Raw genomic sequence first — 13,470 nt, 5'->3', positions numbered from 1 at the left:
TTTTTAGGGGCTCTTTTTTGATGGGTTTTTGGCTTTATTGTCAAAGGTGTGAATATAGAATCACTTAAAAAGGTGTGGAAATTAATCAGTGCACCCTGGGGATTCGAATAAAACCATTTTTAGCCATTTGAAAAAGTTGAAATGGTTTCCCGCCCTTGTTTGGGCCCCTTTTTGATGGGTTTTTGGCTTTATTGTCAAAGGTGTGAATATAGAATCACTTAAAAAGGTGTGGAAATTAATCAGTGCACCCTGGGGATTCGAATAAAACCATTTTTAGCCATTTGAAAAAGTTGAAATGGTTTCCCGCCCTTGTTTGGGCCCCTTTTTGATGGGTTTTTGGCTTTATTGTCAAAGGTGTGAATATAGAATCACTTAAAAAGGTGTGGAAATTAATCAGTGCACCCTGGGGATTCGAATAAAACCATTTTTAGCCATTTGAAAAAGTTGAAATGGTTTCCCGCCCTTGTTTGGGCCCCTTTTTGATGGGTTTTTGGCTTTATTGTCAAAGGTGTGAATATAGAATCACTTAAAAAGGTGTGGAAATTAATCAGTGCCTCCTGGGGATTCGAATAAAACCATTTTTAGCCATTTGAAAAAGTTGAAATGGTTTCCCGCCCTTGTTTGGGCCCCTTTTTGATGGGTTTTTGGCTTTATTGTCAAAGGTGTGAATATAGAATCACTTAAAAAGGTGTGGAAATTAATCAGTGCACCCTGGGGATTCGAATAAAACCATTTTTAGCCATTTGAAAAAGTTGAAATGGTTTCCCGCCCTTGTTTGGGCTCCTTTTTGATGGATTTTTGGCTTTATTGTCAAAGGTGTGAATATAGAATCACTTAAAAAGGTGTGGAAATTAATCAGTGCACCCTGGGGATTCGAATAAAACCATTTTTAGCCATTTGAAAAAGTTGAAATGGTTTCCCGCCCTTGTTTGGGCCCCTTTTTGATGGGTTTTTGGCTTTATTGTCAAAGGTGTGAATATAGAATCACTTAAAAAGGTGTGGAAATTAATCAGTGCACCCTGGGGATTCGAATAAAACCATTTTTAGCCATTTGAAAAAGTTGAAATGGTTTCCCGCCCTTGTTTGGGCCCCTTTTTGATGGGTTTTTGGCTTTATTGTCAAAGGTGTGAATATAGAATCACTTAAAAAGGTGTGGAAATTAATCAGTGCATTCTGGGGATTCGAATAAAACCATTTTTAGCCATTTGAAAAAGTTGAAATGGTTTCCCGCCCTTGTTTGGGCCCCTTTTTGATGGGTTTTTGGCTTTATTGTCAAAGGTGTGAATATAGAATCACTTAAAAAGGTGTGGAAATTAATCAGTGCACCCTGGGGATTCGAATAAAACCATTTTTAGCCATTTGAAAAAGTTGAAATGGTTTCCCGCCCTTGTTTGGGCTCCTTTTTGATGGGTTTTTGGCTTTATTGTCAAAGGTGTGAATATAGAATCACTTAAAAAGGTGTGGAAATTAATCAGTGCACCCTGGGGATTCGAATAAAACCATTTTTAGCCATTTGAAAAAGTTGAAATGGTTTCCCGCCCTTGTTTGGGCCCCTTTTTGATGGGTTTTTGGCTTTATTGTCAAAGGTGTGAATATAGAATCACTTAAAAAGGTGTGGAAATTAATCAGTGCATTCTGGGGATTCGAATAAAACCATTTTTAGCCATTTGAAAAAGTTGAAATGGTTTCCCGCCCTTGTTTGGGCCCCTTTTTGATGGGTTTTTGGCTTTATTGTCAAAGGTGTGAATATAGAATCACTTAAAAAGGTCTGGAAATTAATCAGTGCATTCTGGGGATTCGAATAAAACCACTTTTAGCCATTTGAAAAAGTTGAAATGGTTTCCCGCCCTTGTTTGGGCCCCTTTTTGATGGGTTTTTGGCTTTATTGTCAAAGGTGTGAATATAGAATCACTTAAAAAGGTGTGGAAATTAATCAGTGCACCCTGGGGATTCGAATAAAACCATTTTTAGCCATTTGAAAAAGTTGAAATGGTTTCCCGCCCTTGTTTGGGCCCCTTTTTGATGGGTTTTTGGCTTTATTGTCAAAGGTGTGAATATAGAATCACTTAAAAAGGTGTGGAAATTAATCAGTGCACCCTGGGGATTCGAATAAAACCATTTTTAGCCATTTGAAAAAGTTGAAATGGTTTCCCGCCCTTGTTTGGGCCCCTTTTTGATGGGTTTTTGGCTTTATTGTCAAAGGTGTGAATATAGAATCACTTAAAAAGGTGTGGAAATTAATCAGTGCACCCTGGGAATTCGAATAAAACCATTTTTAGCCATTTGAAAAAGTTGAAATGGTTTCCCGCCCTTGTTTGGGCCCCTTTTTGATGGGTTTTTGGCTTTATTGTCAAAGGTGTGAATATAGAATCACTTAAAAAGGTGTGGAAATTAATCAGTGCATCCTGGGGATTCGAATAAAACCATTTTTAGTCATTTGAAAAAGTTGAAATGGTTTCCCGCCCTTGTTTGGGCCCCTTTTTGATGGGTTTTTGGCTTTATTGTCAAAGGTGTGAATATAGAATCACTTAAAAAGGTGTGGAAATTAATCAGTGCACCCTGGGGATTCGAATAAAACCATTTTTAGCCATTTGAAAAAGTTGAAATGGTTTCCCGCCCTTGTTTGGGCCCCTTTTTGATGGGTTTTTGGCTTTATTGTCAAAGGTGTGAATATAGAATCACTTTAAAAGGTGTGGAAATTAATCAGTGCACCCTGGGGATTCGAATAAAACCATTTTTAGCCATTTGAAAAAGTTGAAATGGTTTCCCGCCCTTGTTTGGGCCCCTTTTTGATGGGTTTTTGGCTTTATTGTCAAAGGTGTGAATATAGAATCACTTAAAAAGGTGTGGAAATTAATCAGTGCACCCTGGGGATTCGAATAAAACCATTTTTAGCCATTTGAAAAAGTTGAAATGGTTTCCCGCCCTTGTTTGGGCCCCTTTTTGATGGGTTTTTGGCTTTATTGTCAAAGGTGTGAATATAGAATCACTTAAAAAGGTGTGGAAATTAATCAGTGCACCCTGGGGATTCGAATAAAACCATTTTTAGCCATTTGAAAAAGTTGAAATGGTTTCCCGCCCTTGTTTGGGCCCCTTTTTGATGGGTTTTTGGCTTTATTGTCAAAGGTGTGAATATAGAATCACTTAAAAAGGTGTGGAAATTAATCAGTGCACCCTGGGGATTCGAATAAAACCATTTTTAGCCATTTGAAAAAGTTGAAATGGTTTCCCGCCCTTGTTTGGGCCCCTTTTTGATGGGTTTTTGGCTTTATTGTCAAAGGTGTGAATATAGAATCACTTAAAAAGGTGTGGAAATTAATCAGTGCACCCTGGGGATTCGAATAAAACCATTTTTAGCCATTTGAAAAAGTTGAAATGGTTTCCCGCCCTTGTTTGGGCCCCTTTTTGATGGGTTTTTGGCTTTATTGTCAAAGGTGTGAATATAGAATCACTTAAAAAGGTGTGGAAATTAATCAGTGCACCCTGGGGATTCGAATAAAACCATTTTTAGCCATTTGAAAAAGTTGAAATGGTTTCCCGCCCTTGTTTGGGCCCCTTTTTGATGGGTTTTTGGCTTTATTGTCAAAGGTGTGAATATAGAATCACTTAAAAAGGTGTGGAAATTAATCAGTGCACCCTGGGGATTCGAATAAAACCATTTTTAGCCATTTGAAAAAGTTGAAATGGTTTCCCGCCCTTGTTTGGGCCCCTTTTTGATGGGTTTTTGGCTTTATTGTCAAAGGTGTGAATATAGAATCACTTAAAAAGGTGTGGAAATTAATCAGTGCACCCTGGGGATTCGAATAAAACCATTTTTAGCCATTTGAAAAAGTTGAAATGGTTTCCCGCCCTTGTTTGGGCCCCTTTTTGATGGGTTTTTGGCTTTATTGTCAAAGGTGTGAATATAGAATCACTTAAAAAGGTGTGGAAATTAATCAGTGCACCCTGGGGATTCGAATAAAACCATTTTTAGCCATTTGAAAAAGTTGAAATGGTTTCCCGCCCTTGTTTGGGCCCCTTTTTGATGGGTTTTTGGCTTTATTGTCAAAGGTGTGAATATAGAATCACTTAAAAAGGTGTGGAAATTAATCAGTGCACCCTGGGGATTCGAATAAAACCATTTTTAGCCATTTGAAAAAGTTGAAATGGTTTCCCGCCCTTGTTTGGGCCCCTTTTTGATGGGTTTTTGGCTTTATTGTCAAAGGTGTGAATATAGAATCACTTAAAAAGGTGTGGAAATTAATCAGTGCACCCTGGGGATTCGAATAAAACCATTTTTAGCCATTTGAAAAAGTTGAAATGGTTTCCCGCCCTTGTTTGGGCCCCTTTTTGATGGGTTTTTGGCTTTATTGTCAAAGGTGTGAATATAGAATCACTTAAAAAGGTGTGGAAATTAATCAGTGCACCCTGGGGATTCGAATAAAACCATTTTTAGCCATTTGAAAAAGTTGAAATGGTTTCCCGCCCTTGTTTGGGCCCCTTTTTGATGGGTTTTTGGCTTTATTGTCAAAGGTGTGAATATAGAATCACTTAAAAAGGTGTGGAAATTAATCAGTGCACCCTGGGGATTCGAATAAAACCATTTTTAGCCATTTGAAAAAGTTGAAATGGTTTCCCGCCCTTGTTTGGGCCCCTTTTTGATGGGTTTTTGGCTTTATTGTCAAAGGTGTGAATATAGAATCACTTAAAAAGGTGTGGAAATTAATCAGTGCATTCTGGGGATTCGAATAAAACCATTTTTAGCCATTTGAAAAAGTTGAAATGGTTTCCCGCCCTTGTTTGGGCCCCTTTTTGATGGGTTTTTGGCTTTATTGTCAAAGGTGTGAATATAGAATCACTTAAAAAGGTGTGGAAATTAATCAGTGCACCCTGGGGATTCGAATAAAACCATTTTTAGCCATTTGAAAAAGTTGAAATGGTTTCCCGCCCTTGTTTGGGCCCCTTTTTGATGGGTTTTTGGCTTTATTGTCAAAGGTGTGAATATAGAATCACTTAAAAAGGTGTGGAAATTAATCAGTGCACCCTGGGGATTCGAATAAAACCATTTTTAGCCATTTGAAAAAGTTGAAATGGTTTCCCGCCCTTGTTTGGGCCCCTTTTTGATGGGTTTTTGGCTTTATTGTCAAAGGTGTGAATATAGAATCACTTAAAAAGGTGTGGAAATTAATCAGTGCACCCTGGGGATTCGAATAAAACCATTTTTAGCCATTTGAAAAAGTTGAAATGGTTTCCCGCCCTTGTTTGGGCCCCTTTTTGATGGGTTTTTGGCTTTATTGTCAAAGGTGTGAATATAGACCCCCCCCCCCCCCCCCCCCCCCCCCCCCCCCCCCCCCCCCCCCCCCCCCCCCCCCCCCCCCCCCCCCCCCCCCCCCCCCCCCCCCCCCCCCCCCCCCCCCCCCCCCCCCCCCCCCCCCCCCCCCCCCCCCCCCCCCCCCCCCCCCCCCCCCCCCCCCCCCCCCCCCCCCCCCCCCCCATCACTTAAAAGGTGTGGAAATTAATCAGTGCACCCTGGGATTGATAAAACCATTTTTGACCATTTGAAAAAGTTGAAATGGTTTCCCCGTCCTTTGGGCCCTTTTTAATGGTTTTTTTGGCTCTATTGTCAAAGGTGTGAATATAGAATGCTTTAAAGGTGTGGTAATTAATCAGTGCACCATGGGGATTGGAATAAAATTATTTATAGCAATTTGAAAAACTTGAAATGTTTTTTTCCGCCCTTGTTTGGAGCCCTTTTTTGTAGGCATTTTAAGTAATTTGACCTGGGCTCACTAAAAAGCAGACTTTAGCAAAATCGCGCCGTAACACTCAGAGAGGCCTGCAAAGCCGTTTCCAGCCTTTTTCAAGGCAATAGGTCACCAAATAGCGGCCTGTTGAAAAAAGGCGCCGAAACGCACAGAAAGGCCTGCAAGCGTTTTTCCCTAAGGGTGAAAACCGTTTGCAGCCATTTTCAAGATCTTTGCTCAGAAAAAAGTTTCAGCTCATAATTTGACCTGGGCTCACCAAAAAGCGGACTTTAGCAACATCGAGCCGTAACGCTCAGAGAGGCCTGCAAAATTGTTTGCAGCCTTTTTCAAGGCAATAGCTCTCCAAATTGCGGCCTGTTGAAAAAAGGCGGCGAAATGCTGCAAAAGGCCTGCAAGCGTTTTTACCCCAGAGTGAAAACACTTTGCAGCTATTTTCAAGAAGTTTGCTCAGAAAAAATTGTCAGCTGTTAATTTGACCTGGGTTCACCAAAAAGCGGACTTTAGCAAAATCGAGCAGAAACGCTCAGAGAGGCCTGCGACCGTTTTTCCCCAAGACTGAAAACCGTTTGCCGTCATTTTTAAGAAGTTTGATCAGAAAAAAAATTGCAGCTCATAAGTTGACCTGGGCTCATCAAAAAGCGCACTTAAGCGAAATCGAGCCGAAAAGCTCAAAGAGGCCTGCGAAGCCGTTTGCGGCCTTTTTCAAGCCAATAGCTCACCAAAAAGCGGCGTGTTGAAAAAAGGCGCTGAAACGCTGCGAAGGGCCTGCAAGCGTTTTTTTCCTCAGAGTGAAAACCGTTTGCAGCTATTTTCAAGAACTTTGCTCAGAAAACAAATTTCAGCTCATAATTTCACCTTGGCTCATCAAAAAGCGCACTTTAGCGAAATCGAGCCGAAAAGCTCAAAGAGGCCTGCAAAGCCGTTTGCAGCCTTTTTCAAGCCAATAGCTCACCAAAAAGCGGCGTGTTGAAAAAAGGCGCTGAAACGCTGCGAAGGGCCTGCAAGCGTTTTTTTCCTCAGAGTGAAAACCGTTTGCAGCTATTTTCAAGAACTTTGCTCAGAAAACAAATTTCAGCTCATAATTTCACCTTGGCTCATCAAAAAGCGCACTTTAGCGAAATCGAGCCGAAAAGCTCAAAGAGGCCTGCAAAGCCGTTTGCAGCCTTTTTCAAGCCAATAGCTCACCAAAAAGCGGCGTGTTAAAAAAAGGCGCTGAAACGCTCAGAAAGGCCTGCAAGCGTCTTTCCCCCAGAGTGAAACCCGTTTGCAGCCATTTTCAAGAACTTTGCTCAGAAAAAAAATTGCAGCTCATAATTTGACCTGGGCTCACCAAAAAGCGGACTTTGGCAACATCGAGCCGTAACGCTCAGAGAGGCCTGCAACCGTTTTTCCCCAAGACTGAAAACCGTTTGCAGCCATTTTCAAGAAGTTTGCTCAGAAAAACAATTGCAGCTCATAATTTGACCTGGGCTCACCAAAAAGCGGACTTTGGCAACATCGAGCCGTAACGCTCAGAGAGGCCTGCAACCGTTTTTCCCCCAGACTGAAAACCGTTTGCAGTCATTTTTAAGAAGTTTGCTCAGAAAAAAAATTGCAGCTCATAAGTTGACCTGGGCTCAGTAAAAAGCGGACTTTAGCAAAATCGACCCGAAATGCTCGGAGATGCCTGCAAAACCGTTTGCAGCCTTCTTTAAGGATATAGCTCACCAAATAGTGGCCTGTTGAAAAATGGCGCCGAAACGCTGCGAAGGGCCTGCAAGCGTTTTTTTTCCTCAGAGTGAAAACCGTTTGCAGCTATTTTCAAGAACTTTGCTCAGAAAAAAAATTTCAGCTCATAATTTCACCTGGGCTCACCAAAAAAGCAGACTTTAGCAAAATCGCGCCGTCACACTCAGAGAGGCCTGCAAAGCCGTTTCCAGCCTTTTTCAAGGCAATAGCTCACCAAAAAGCGGCCTGTTGAAAAAAGGCGCCGAAACGCACAGAAAGGCCTGCAGGCGTTTTTCCCCCAGAGTAAAAACCGTTTGCAGTCATTTTCAAGAAGTTTGCTCAGAAAAAAAATTGCAGCTTCTAAATTTATCTGGGCTCACCAAAAAGCAGACTTTAGCAAAATCGCGCCGTAAACGCTCAGAGAGGCCTGCAAAACCGTTTGCAGCCTTCTTCAAGGAAGTAGCTCACCAAATGGCGGCCTGTTGAAGAAAGGCGCCGAAACGCTGTGAAAGGCCTGCAAGCGTTTTTTCCCCAGAGTGAAAACCGTTTGCAGCCATTTTCAAGATATTTGCTCAGAAAAAAAGTTTCATCTCATAATTTGACCTGGGCTCACCAAAAAGCGGACTTTAGCAACATCGAGCCGTAACGCTCAGAGAGGCCTGCAAGCGTTTTTCCCCCAGAGTGAAAACAGTTTGCAGCTATTTTCAAAAAGTTTGCTCAGAAAAAATTGTCAGCTGTTAATTTGACCTGGGTTCACCAAAAAGCGGACTTTAGCAAAATCGAGCAGAAACGCTCAGAGAGGCCTGCAAAGCCGTTTGCAGCCTTTTTCAAGCCAATAGCTCACCAAAAAGCGGCGTGTTGAAAAAAGGCGCTTAAACGCTCAGAGAGGCCTGCAAGCGTCTTTCCCCCAGAGTGAAACCCGTTTGCAGCCATTTTCAAGAAGTTTGCTCAGAAAAAAAGTTTCAGCTCATAATTTGACCTGGGCTCACCAAAAAGCGGACTTTAGCAACATCGAGCCGTAACGCTCAGAGAGGCCTGCAACAGTTTTTCCCAAAGACTGAAAACCGTTTGCAGCCATTTTCAAGAGGTTTGCTCAGAAAAAAAATTGCAGCTCATAATTTGACCTGGGCTCACCAAAAAGCGGACTTTGGCAACATCGAGCCGTAATGCTCAGAGAGGCCTGCAACCGTTTTTCCCCAAGACTGAAAACCGTTTGCAGCCATTTTCAAGAGGTTTGGTCAGAAAAAAATTGCAGCTCATAATTTGACCTAGGCTCACCAAAAAGCGGACTTTCGCAACATCGAGCCGTAACGCTCAGAGAGGCCTGCAACTGTTTTTCCCCCAGACTGAAAACTGTTTGCAGTCATTTTCAAGGAGTTTGCTCAGAAAAAAATTGCAGCTCATAATTTGACCTGCGCTCACCAAAAAGCAGACTTATGCAAAATCGAGCCGAAACGCTCAAAGAGGCCTGCAAAGCCGTTTGCAGCGTTTTTCAAGGCAATAGCTTTCCAAATAGCGGCCTGTTGAAAAAAGGCGCCGCAACGCTCAGAAAGGCCTGCAAGCGTTTTTCCCCCAGAGTGAAAACCGTTTCCAGCCGTTTTGAAGAACTTTGCCCCGGAAAAAAGTTTCAGCTCAAAATATGACCTGGGCTCACCAAAAAGCGGACTTTAGCAAAATCGATCTGAAACGCTCAGAGAGGCCTGCAAAGCCGTTTCCAGCCTTTTTCAAGGCAATAGCTTACCAAATAGCGGCCTGTTGAAGAAAGGCGCCGAAACGCACAGAAAGGCCTGCAAGCGTTTTTCCCGCAGAGTGAAAACAGTTTGCAGCTATTTTCAAGAAGTTTGCTCAGAAAAAAATTGTCAGCTGTTAATTGGACCTGGGTTCACCAAAAAGCGGACTTTAGCAAAATCGAGCAGAAACGCTCAGAGAGGCCTGCGACCGTTTTTCCCCAAGACTGAAAACCGTGTGCCGTCATTTTTAAGAAGTTTGCTCAGAAAAAAAATTGCAGCTCATAAGTTGACCTGGGCTCAGTAAAAAGCGGACTTTAGCAAAATCGACCCGAAATGCTCGGAGATGCCTGCAAAACCGTTTGCAGCCTTCTTCAAGGATATAGCTCACCAAATAGTGGCCTGTTGAAAAATGGCGCCGAAACGCTGCGAAGGGCCTGCAAGCGTTTTGTTTCCTCAGAGTGAAAACCGTTTGCAGCTATTTTCAAGAACTTTGCTCAGAAAAAAAATTTCAGCTCATAATTTCACCTGGGCTCACCAAAAAGCAGACTTTAGCAAAATCGCGCCGTCACACTAAGAGAGGCCTGCAAAGCCGTTTCCAGCCTTTTTCAAGGCAATAGCTCACCAAAAAGCGGCCTGTTGAAAAAAGGCGCCGAAACGCTCAGAAAGGCCTGCAGGCGTCTTTCCCCCAGAGTAAAACCCGTTTGCAGTCATTTTCAAGAAGTTTGCTCAGAAAAAAAATTGCAGCTCATAATTTGACCTGGGCTCACCAAAAAGCGGACTTTGGCAACATCGAGCCGTAACGCTCAGAGAGGCCTGCAACCGTTTTTCCCCCAGACTGAAAACCGTTTGCAGTCATTTTTAAGAAGTTTGCTCAGAAAAAAAATTGCAGCTCATAAGTTGACCTGGGCTCACTAAAAAGCGGACTTTAGCAAAATCGACCCGAAATGCTCGGAGATGCCTGCAAAACCGTTTGCAGCCTTCTTTAAGGATATAGCTCACCAAATAGTGGCCTGTTGAAAAATGGCGCCGAAACGCTGCGAAGGGCCTGCAAGCGTTTTTTTCCTCAGAGTGAAAACCGTTTGCAGCTATTTTCAAGAACTTTGCTCAGAAAAAAAATTTCAGCTCATAATTTCACCTGGGCTCACCAAAAAGCAGACTTTAGCAAAATCGCGCCGTCACACTCAGAGAGGCCTGCAAAGCCGTTTCCAGCCTTTTTCAAGGCAATAGCTCACCAAAAAGCGGCCTGTTGAAAAAAGGCGCCGAAACGCACAGAAAGGCCTGCAAGCGTTTTTCCCCCAGAGTAAAAACCGTTTGCAGTCATTTTCAAGAAGTTTGCTCAGAAAAAAATTGCAGCTCATAAATTTATCTGGGCTCACCAAAAAGCAGACTTTAGCAAAATCGCGCCGTAAACGCTCAGAGAGGCCTGCAAAACCGTTTGCAGCCTTCTTCAAGGAAGTAGCTCACCAAATGGCGGCCTGTTGAAAAAAGGCGCCGAAACGCTGTGAAAGGCCTGCAAGCGTTTTTTCCCCAGAGTGAAAACCGTTTGCAGCCATTTTCAAGATATTTGCTCAGAAAAAAAGTTTCAGCTCATAATTTGACCTGGGCTCACCAAAAAGCGGACTTTAGCAACATCGAGCCGTAACGCTCAGAGAGGCCTGCAAGCGTTTTTCCCCCAGAGTGAAAACAGTTTGCAGCTATTTTCAAGAAGTTTGCTCAGAAAAAAATTGTCAGCTGTTAATTTGACCTGGGTTCACCAAAAAGCGGACTTTAGCAAAATCGAGCAGAAACGCTCAGAGAGGCCTGCAAAGCCGTTTGCAGCCTTTTTCAAGCCAATAGCTCACCAAAAAGCGGCGTGTTGAAAAAAGGCGCTGAAACGCTCAGAGAGGCCTGCAAGCGTCTTTCCCCCAGAGTGAAACCCGTTTGCAGCCATTTTCAAGAAGTTTGCTCAGAAAAAAAGTTTCAGCTCATAATTTGACCTGGGCTCACCAAAAAGCGGACTTTAGCAACATCGAGCCGTAACGCTCAGGAGGCCTGCAACAGTTTTTCCCAAAGACTGAAAACCGTTTGCAGCCATTTTCAAGAGGTTTGCTCAGAAAAAAAATTGCAGCTCATAATTTGACCTGGGCTCACCAAAAAGCGGACTTTGGCAACATCGAGCCGTAACGCTCAGAGAGGCCTGCAACCGTTTTTCCCCAAGACTGAAAACCGTTTGCAGCCATTTTCAAGAGGTTTGGTCAGAAAAAAAATTGCAGCTCATAATTTGACCTAGGCTCACCAAAAAGCGGACTTTCGCAACATCGAGCCGTAACGCTCAGAGAGGCCTGCAACTGTTTTTCCCCCAGACTGAAAACTGTTTGCAGTCATTTTCAAGGAGTTTGCTCAGAAAAAAATTGCAGCTCATAATTTGACCTGCGCTCACCAAAAAGCAGACTTATGCAAAATCGAGCCGAAACGCTCAAAGAGGCCTGCAAAGCCGTTTGCAGCCTTTTTCAAGGCAATAGCTCACCAAATAGCGGCCTGTTGAAAAAAGGCGCCGAAACGCTCAGAAAGGCCTGCAAGCGTTTTTCCCCCAGAGTGAAAACCGTTTGCAGCCATTTTCAAGAACTTTGCTCAGAAAAAAAGTTTCAGCTCAAAATTTGACCTGGGCTCACCAAAAAGCGGACTTTAGCAAAATCGATCCGAAACGCTCAGAGAGGCCTGCAAAGCCGTTTCCAGCCTTTTTCAAGGCAATAGCTCACCAAATAGCGGCCTGTTGAAAAAAGGCGCCGAAACGCACAGAAAGGCCTGCAAGCGTTTTTCCCCCAGAGTGAAAACCGTTTGCAGCTATTTTCAAGAAGTTTGCTCAGAAAAAATTGTCAGCTGTTAATTGGACCTGGGTTCACCAAAAAGCGGACTTTAGCAAAATCGAGCAGAAACGCTCAGAGAGGCCTGCGACCGTTTTTCCCCAAGACTGAAAACCGTTTGCCGTCATTTTTAAGAAGTTTGCTCAGAAAAAAAATTGCAGCTCATAAGTTGACCTGGGCTCACTAAAAAGCGGACTTTACCAAAATCGACCCGAAATGCTCGGAGATGCCTGCAAAACCGTTTGCAGCCTTCTTCAAGGATATAGCTCACCAAATAGTGGCCTGTTGAAAAATGGCGCCGAAACGCTGCGAAGGGCCTGCAAGCGTTTTGTTTCCTCAGAGTGAAAACCGTTTGCAGCTATTTTCAAGAACTTTGCTCAGAAAAAAAATTTCAGCTCATAATTTCACCTGGGCTCACCAAAAAGCAGACTTTAGCAAAATCGAGCCGAAAAGCTAAGAGAGGCCTGCAAAGCCGTTTGCAGCCTTTTTCAAGGCAATAGCTCACCAAATAGCGGCCTGTTGAAAAAAGGCGCCGAAACGCTCAGAAAGGCCTGCAAGCGTTTTTCCCCCAGAGTGAAAACCGTTTGCAGCCATTTTCAAGAAGTTTGCTCAGAAAAAAAATTGCAGCTCATAATTTGACCTGGGCTCACCAAAAAGCGGACTTTAGCAACATCGAGCCGTAACGCTCAGAGAAGCCTGCAACCGTTTTTCCCCCAGACTGAAAACCGTTTGCAGTCATTTTTAAGAAGTTTGCTCAGAAAAAAAATTGCAGCTCATAAGTTGACCTGGGCTCACTAAAAAGCGGACTTTAGCAAAATCGACCCGAAATGCTCGGAGATGCCTGCAAAACCGTTTGCAGCCTTCTTTAAGGATATAGCTCACCAAATAGTGGCCTGTTGAAAAATGGCGCCGAAACGCTGCGAAGGGCCTGCAAGCGTTTTTTTCCTCAGAGTGAAAACCGTTTGCAGCTATTTTCAAGAACTTTGCTCAGAAAAAAAATTTCAGCTCATAATTTCACCTGGGCTCACCAAAAAGCAGACTTTAGCAAAATCGCGCCGTAACACTCAGAGAGGCCTGCAAAGCCGTTTCCAGCCTTTTTCAAGGCAATAGCTCACCAAAAAGCGGCGTGTTGAAAAAAGGCGCTGAAACGCTCAGAGAGGCCTGCAAGCGTCTTTCCCCCAGAGTGAAACCCGTTTGCAGCCATTTTCAAGAAGTTTGCTCAGAAAAAAAGTTTCAGCTCATAATTTGACCTGGGCTCACCAAAAAGCGGACTTTAGCAACATCGAGCCGTAACGCTCAGAGAGGCCTGCAACAGTTTTTCCCAAAGACTGAAAACCGTTTGCAGCCATTTTCAAGAAGTTTGCTCAGAAAAAAAATTGCAGCTCATAATTTGACCTGGGCTCACCAAAAAGCGGACTTTGGCAACATCGAGCCGTAACGCTCAGA

This window comes from Oculina patagonica, chromosome 5 (assembly GCF_052425735.1).
Source record: "Oculina patagonica isolate OP01 chromosome 5, crgOcupat, whole genome shotgun sequence".
NCBI classification, from domain to species: domain Eukaryota; kingdom Metazoa; phylum Cnidaria; class Anthozoa; order Scleractinia; family Oculinidae; genus Oculina; species Oculina patagonica.
The sequence above is the reverse complement of the archived record's forward strand: the minus strand, read 5'-3'. Positions refer to the sequence as shown.